Genomic DNA, 8,268 nt, shown 5'->3' with positions numbered 1-8,268 from the left:
TCCATATATAACTGGCAAAGAATCCTATAAAGGATTAAACCTATGAAGGTTTAAAGTCAGCTAAAATCTGAGCAAACAACAACCTCATAATCAGTGCTATGTCTTTTCCAAAAAAGAATAAGCTATGACTTCACATACTCAGAACAAATTATAGTTTAGATAAATCTCTATCAACTAGCTTCTTAATTCTGGATGTTTTTTGATGTCTCCACCTTCAGGAAGCTACACAACCTTTTGTCTGGCTTTCCATGAAAATGGAGTGTATGTGGCTGCACTACTTTCCTATCCTCCCTGTTCGGATTACTTTTAAATCACAGAATCATTACTGAGTTGGATTGCATGACCTTTAAGGTCCCTTCCAAACCCCTGCAATGATCAGGGACTCTTGCAGCTAGGTCAGGTTGCTCAGAGCCCCATCCAGCCTGACCTTGAAAGCATACAAGGATGAGACACCCACCATCTCCCTGGGCAACCTGTTCCAGTGCCTCACCATAATTATTGTAAAAACAACTTTTTCCTTGTATCCAACCTACATCTCCCTTCTTTTAGTTTCCCTTCACCCTGTCGCAAATCCACAAAGAAATCCCATCTAAACAGGAGAAAAGCATGACCACATAAGCAAACATATACCCATTTTCGCACAGAAGACTTAGACAAAAGGTTCAGTTGCTGATCTTCTGAAGTAAAGAGGAGTACAATTTCCAGTCATTTGTATTTTGTTTAATAAGCATCAGCTAATCCATCAACTAATGCATGCATCCAGCACATGGGCCAAACCACTTGGTCATACACAGCTCAGGTAGAAGCTATGTTTTGATAGGGGTAAGCATCAAATATAATCAATGAATATTAAGATGCCATAATTACAAAATAAACAAGAGAGTTTGGCAAAGCAAATAACGATAACAAAAAAAGAATGGATAAAAAACTTACCCCTATCCTGGGCTCACTTACAAAACTCCAGCAGAACAGATCTCCAGAAAAAAAAACCTTCCCCCCTGGTAGCCAGCTCTTAAATAGGTCTAGGAGGGGTGCAGCCAGGCTCCAACCCTTCAGCAGCACAGCTGAATTGCCTTCACCTGTGCTCCTCTGGCTGACTCAGTGCTCTCCTCAGGTGATCAATCAAAGGTTCAGGTGATCAATCAGAGGTTCAGCAGTTCCCATACACATCAGAAGACAAAAAGAACACACAAAAAAATACAGTATAAAAAACTAGGTGCTACCAAAATATTTCGTGCAGTGGGTCAGTAGGGTGTAAGATTTTGTTGTAAAATGGCACAACTCTGATATTGTCACAGGCTCTAATTCTGCCAGAAAGGAAGCATCCACCACACCTGCAATACTACACTGGACTTCTTGCTAATGACAGTCTTACAGATTCTGCTCAGCAAATCTCAGAGTGGAACACAAATTTTATGATTCAGACAATGGATGCTTAAATACTTGAAATCCAACCAAGGAGAAAATGATTTTTATAAGGAAATTCCAACAAGTTTTCTGAGAGCAACTGTGCTGATTTAACACAGCTGGAAAGGACATCTGAAACTGCAAATAAATCTGATTTTTTTCCACAGTATCGCTTGCGGAATGAGTTTTCTAGGTCATGTTCTCCAACATGCTTGCACTTCAGACTACTTAATTCCACATAGGCATTCTGGGGCTGTATAATATCATTCATTACAATTTGTAGCTCAACTTGACTAGTCAAACAAGAATGGGTAATGGATGCCAACAGGTTATTTCTTTATTCAATATAGCTCTTCCAACGCTTAATGTTTCCCAACGCACAGCCTTCTAGACCCACACCTCACATCAGGCTTTGCCAGCTTTTAACCATTAGATTTTAAATTAATCATTACCAGTGCCGATGGACTATAAACAAAGAGTGAAAGCTTCACACTATCTTCTGCTTTCAAAGTACTCCTAAAATGTCAAAAGCAAAATTGTAGACTTGCCTGAAAGCTGACAAGGAAACACAAGGAAAGAAGCAGTCAACTTTTCATCAAAATAAACATAGATATTCCTGTTGTCTGCATTTGTGCAGAACAGATGACATACTCAGCTCAGAATGCAGCAGCCCTGGGACTGTCACTCTTCTAAGAAGACATAAGATCCTCAAGTGATCTCTAGTGCAGATAGAAGGGCTCGTGTGGATGTGCTTCATGCCAATGTGGAATATCCATACACTGCAAACTAGGTTTTACAGAACAGCTTGTAATTAGTATGCTCTTAGATTAGATGCTGAGAGACAACAGACCACAGTTAGGTAGGTCACTCTGAAAGTAATGCCTCCTATTCATTTCCACAGAACCTACAACAGATACAAGGAGAACAAAAACACTACTCCATAAAGCACATTCTCAGCTTCAAAATACTGCTTTTTAACATAGTCACCACCACCAGCGTTCCATTTTCACCAGCAATGAACAAGAGTCTGCATGTTGCTCTCTTAAAAATCTGTGCCAAAGGAGGTGATCCACTGTTGTTGCTGAAAAACACCACACACCACCTCACTGTGCTCACGTTCACTGCATGGTCTCTGTAAATATTCAGCAAGTGTTGATGAATGTCAATGGGTGCCATCTTTTCTTGCATGGAGGACTTCAGGTACGCACCTTTGCTTCATCTGTACTTCTCTGTCAGAAACCACTTTGTCAGACTGCACCCCTGTTGCCATCTGTCACACAGCAACAACATGCAAAGGAATATTAGTGGGTAGTGTCAGTCTTGACTGCCATACCAACATCTGCCTCCAATGCCATGGGCCAGAACAATAAAATAGAAGGCATTACTTCTGGAGCGGCCCTTGGATTCTATTCTCAAGTGTTTTAGGGAACATTACAGCTATGAAAGAAGTTACAAAAGACCACAACTGCCAAAAAATCAATCTATACATAAAAAGTAGTGGCCTACCTTCATATCAAAATCTGAAAAAAGGCATTTTATGTAATCTTTGGAATTTGTTTTAAAAAAAAAATCAAATCCTTACAATCAAAATTGATTACAATATATCTGTAGGCATAAACCATATAATTAGGAGGAGTTCTAGTAAGCTGGCTATTAACTTGCCCATGTAAATGCTGAATTTCAAGAGCAGTATATATAATAATCCTGACATTTCTGAATTTTGATGAGTTTAAAAACTCATCATTCAATGAGAAATAATACAGTGTAGGTTTTACAAAGTTTAAAACCACTGTAGACAACTTTTCTGAACTATGCCCAATTGTTATGATTAAACCAATGTTTTGAGCTCCTAATGCTGATACACAAGCTAAACAAGAGTGAGAAGTCACACAGAGCTTTTGGACAAAGCTCTACTTTAAGTGTGTTATTCTAGTCTTGCTGATCTGGAAAAAAAAGATCTCAGTAGAAAAACAGATATTGTTGGAAACCATAGAGGTCTTTCAGAATACATTCAAGAACCACAGAGAAGGAAGGTAAGTTAAAATAAAACATAAAAAATAGGAAGAAGAAGATAAAGAAAAAGAAGAAGAAAAAAAACAAAGAGGAATTCAGTATTTTACATTACTGTGAACATCACAATGGGAGAAACAGTCAACAGGACAAGCTGTGCAAACATCTGCATTTTGAAAGACAAATTACACATCTTAAAAGCAACTCTACTGTGATTCTAAGCACTTCAGGTACAGTGGGCTCATGAGCTGAAAAGGAAGTCTTGGCACTGTGACACCAACACATGCAGAATGTGATTCCTGTATCATTTACTGAAACTGCTGATCAATCTGGAGAGCCTCACCCAAGCAACAAATCCACAGATTAACTGAGATGGAAAGCAGTCCATTTACTTTCCTATTAACATCAACTAAGCATACACTAAAATAGACAGAAATGGATTTCCACTTCTCATTATCTTAGATACTCTGTTCAGTCCTGAGGGCTAAATCTCACCGAGTTTGACAACACAGAGACACAACATGGAAACAGACTTATCTAAAGGAGCCTCTACCACAAAATAACAAAGCTTTCTCCAAAGAAGGAAATGCCTGCAGTGCTCTCCTTCTTCAGCCTGATGTCCGTGTCCCTTTTATTTCACTCATCCAGCTTGCAAATATATTTTTGTTTAGGGATTTTGTCTGTGGGTTTCTGGGGGGCTGACATCGCGGGCCCAACAGAACAAAATAGCAGGCATTATTTTCAGAGCAGCACTCATATTTCATAGTTTTCAGTTTCAGGTGTGTGACCATATGATCACACGTCACGCTGGGCAGCACATGGATCACATGAACTATGTTCATTTAGTTCACCTTTCACATCATGAACAGCACGATGGGAAGGAGCCTGTCACCAGGCAGACGTCTGCATTCACTGCAGCAGCTGGGAAGAATATCCAGAACAGCAGAAAGATGAAAAATGGAATGAATGGATGGCATGGCAATGGATGCAATTCAGTAGCTCAGGTGCAGAAGGGCTCTCTATCTTCAAACAGAAACCATCCTCAGTAACAGCTGAGTTATAAGTAACTAAAGGGTGAAGTACGGATGCGCTGTATGACCGACCAGAATATCTGCATCTATTAACAAATATGCTATTAACAAATGCTATTAACAAATACCATTAACACAAATCCATGATCACCTTTTGATAATTCAAAAAATAATGCACGTAAGAAAGAATAATAGCAAGATGAATTAAATGAAGCCTGTAAAGGTATGAGATAAGTGATTCGTGGTTTGGAAATCTTGCAAAAACAAGTTTGCATCACAGAACAGCTATTCTGCAAGAAATCAGGTGACTAACTATAAAGCTCTATTATCAACTATTCAAATAAAATACTTTTCATCTTGAAGCAGCTTATGACAAGAAACATGTAAAAACTTAATTAAACAAACCATTTTGCGTGGAGAAGAATGAACACAAGTCCTTTCACGGCGTTCCATAGGTGCAAGTCTACCGCAAGCCTCATTCCACCTCTACTGCTTTAGTGCTCTTTTCATTTCTTGTTCACTTGGTTCAGCAGGAGATTTTTTCACAACATCAACAAGAGCAGTGGCTTTGTCCCTTGGTTGTAATGTGCACTTCTGGTATCATTTGTAAGTAATGAGAAACAACTGCAGGGAATTAAATAACAACTCTTTCAGCCTTTTTTTCCCCCAGAGATAACAGAGATAAACGCTACTGCGTTTCAGACCAGCGATCCACGTGGCACAGTGGTTTTTATCCATAAGTAGATGTCTAAAGAAGAGCGAGGATAGAAAGTTAAAAAAGCATATGCTTGCTCTACTGCACTCCTTACTCCCAATTGTTTTCAGCTGAGATAATTCCTGGAACCTGAATTTTATTTATCTACTTATGGATTTTAAAGATTCCGTACACTTTTCATCTCCCACCGAAACAACAGAAAATTCTCACGTGCTATTTCTGGCCATTTGTTAAGAAAAGTACTACATTTCTCTCCTTGGAGTGCAACACTCACTCACTAGCTTCGTAGAACCTCCAGGGAACCTTTTCCTATGCCAATGCCTCCTTTTCACACAGAGGAGGCAGAAATGCCTATAAAAACCCAATGCTACACCTCCTGAACTTAAATACTTTACCCTATGGCCCCCTACGCTGGCCCTATTTTGCACTGCTCCAGTGACAGCCCTGGAAGCTTTCTGCTGCAAGGGAAAAGAGGGCCTGGAGTAAGTCAGAGCTTGGTAATTCTACTCAGCAATGGTGTAGTCCCACTCCTAGCAAGAGCTGAGAGAAATCATGCTGCAAAAAATACTTCTTAGAACATGCAGACCAGCTTCTATAAAGCTGTTTCACAGGGATTACAAAAGACTCCTCTTGCCAAGCCTCAAGATTCTGTGCTGTCACAAAAACCTCATGGAGGTGAAGGACTGCATGCTCTTGTCTTCTGATACCATGAAATGGCCTTCTTACGCAACCAAAAATAAAACCCAGGACTTGCATAAACTATGACTAACACTGAGAAAAAGCAACAGTTTCCAAAATGTATCATTTGCTGACAAAATCAAATTCGAAATTAAGAAAGAAGGAAGTAAACCAATCACATTGCCTAAAATTAAAGGGGTGAATAATTTTATGACAGCCTCCAAAAAATAAACTTCACTGCCTGCTATGAATGGAGTTGAAGAAGGAATCATGAAATAAAAGATTAAATTGGATAAAAATGTTTTTTCTGCAGAGGGCAGTTGCGTATTTGAAATGGTTATATCAGAAAAAACTCCTTTTTCCATTAAGATTGTGTTGTGTATTCCATGAAAGCTATTAGACATTGGTCTAAAGAAAGAAAAAAAGCAGTGCCCAGCATTATGCTAATATGGAACTAGCTTCTAGAGCTGTATTCCCTGATTTCCAGGGGTAGAAAAGTAAGGGGAAAAGAGACATGATTGGGATTTACTGTCTCGTGTTAACAGTCGCATTGATCTCGCTGGGACTATTTGTGGGAGTACAAGTATAGCTGTTTATACAAGCAGTGCAAATAAGGGCTCTGTAATTAGGCTTAAAGCACTTCCTAGGGCTTTTGTTGAAGCACCGTTCAGAGACAAGATAGTAAACCAAAGCACTCACTGACAGCGGGATGAAGGAACCATCAGTACAAGAAATACAGGTGAACCATCCAATTTCAATAGTATCATTATAAATGCAGTGTAATGACTTGCAACGAAATCCACTTTAGGAAAGGCTTGGATAGCGTGAAAGAACTGTATTAGATGTTATTTGGGGCAGATGAGCACTGTGCTGTTCGGGAAGACAAGGAGTGGATCCGATCACGGATAACTGGTCTGTTAGTGCCAGGACTCAGCTTTGCTAACCGTCTTCCTCCACCTCGTGGCATAAAAAATAAGAAGCTTGACAGCGAGACTGCTTGGAATTTAAAATTTCATTAAATTCTGCAGATTTAATACCACTGACAATGTGAACTACGTAAAAAAGCTTATTTCTACTCCCTACAGACAACAGCAGCACTGGAATAAAATATGAGAGCTTGTTAAAAGTTTCGGCTGGATTATCTTACCATCGTGGGTGGGAAAAACAAACAAACAAAGCCTATTTGTCTTAAACACAACAAATGCAATGGAAATACATCCATTACAACAACTATAATTTCAAATCACGGCACTTTCAAGCTCATATTCTCCTTCAGGATCAGCATTCTCACAACAGAACACAGTGAATGAGAAAACAGAACAGATGGAAGAGCAGTTTCAGAAGCGGTGACAGACCTGCGTCTCCGGGCTTCAGTCAACTCTAGCATTGAACTTGGGGAAACTCAACCCACCATCTCTTGTGCAAGAGCTTCTGCACAGAAGATCAGGAACAGGGAACTTATTACCCCAAGTTTAAGAACATGAACCTCTGAAAACATGCCCTGAAGTTTGGTTTGGTTGGTTTTTATTTTTACTGTGTCTGCTAGTAAAATTTAATATTAAAACTGAACTAACTGAAATTGTAGTACAAAACTACTATGTGTGTAAGTAGTAAAGCAATTGTTCTCACTGCTGTGGTGATGGAAAGTAGAAAAGTATCCGGCATCTTACAAGCCTGAGTTGACCAGCACTCTCAGCAGGACGCAGACATTATTTGTTTTCTCAAGATCCCTACCATTTTGCTACTTTTACACTATGCTTAGGTTACCACAGCCATTGGTACGCTTGTCAATACTTCAGTAACTGAGTTGTTGTTACAGATCAGTGCAGCACAGTAGCATGCCATAAGCAGCAATCCTTTGCCATGCTTTTAACAGTTTCCTTAACCACAGTGACAGCGCTGTAAAACATGCAGGATGCTGTTACTGAGCAGTACTGGTCATACGTGAACAAAAGCTGTTGCTCAAGAAAATAAAACAAACCAGAAAAAATACTTGTTCCTATCTTGAAGATTAAGTTTAGAAATAAGGGCTGCATCCTAAACACTGCAAAGTAAGCATTATTTCACTGCAGTCAGATGGGTTGTATCAGCAAGGTGCTGTTATGTAATGCAGAAGCAATGCCAGTGATGTCCTAGAGACAATTTTACTTAGCTTTCAAAGCGTTACAAACTAAAATTTACTACAGCTACTTATATAATGCTTAATACATGATAACTTCAAAGGAATTGCTCCAAAAGAATGTGCAAGTAGATAAATACGAAATGTTTTAGATGACAGCAGGCAAGTTGCAGACAAACACCTACACAACCACTCTACCTTTCTTCCTGAGAAAAGAATAACAGTCAGAAACATGGGAAAATATCTTGAGAACTTCCTCCCTCCAGCTCCTCAGCATGCCTACAGGCTGTTTCCTTCCCTTTCTTATC

This window comes from Lagopus leucura, unplaced genomic scaffold (genome assembly GCF_019238085.1).
Source record: "Lagopus leucura isolate 7727_CA_CO unplaced genomic scaffold, USGS_WTPT01 169-0_obj-0_obj, whole genome shotgun sequence".
NCBI classification, from domain to species: Eukaryota; Metazoa; Chordata; class Aves; order Galliformes; family Phasianidae; genus Lagopus; species Lagopus leucura.
The sequence above is the reverse complement of the archived record's forward strand: the minus strand, read 5'-3'. Positions refer to the sequence as shown.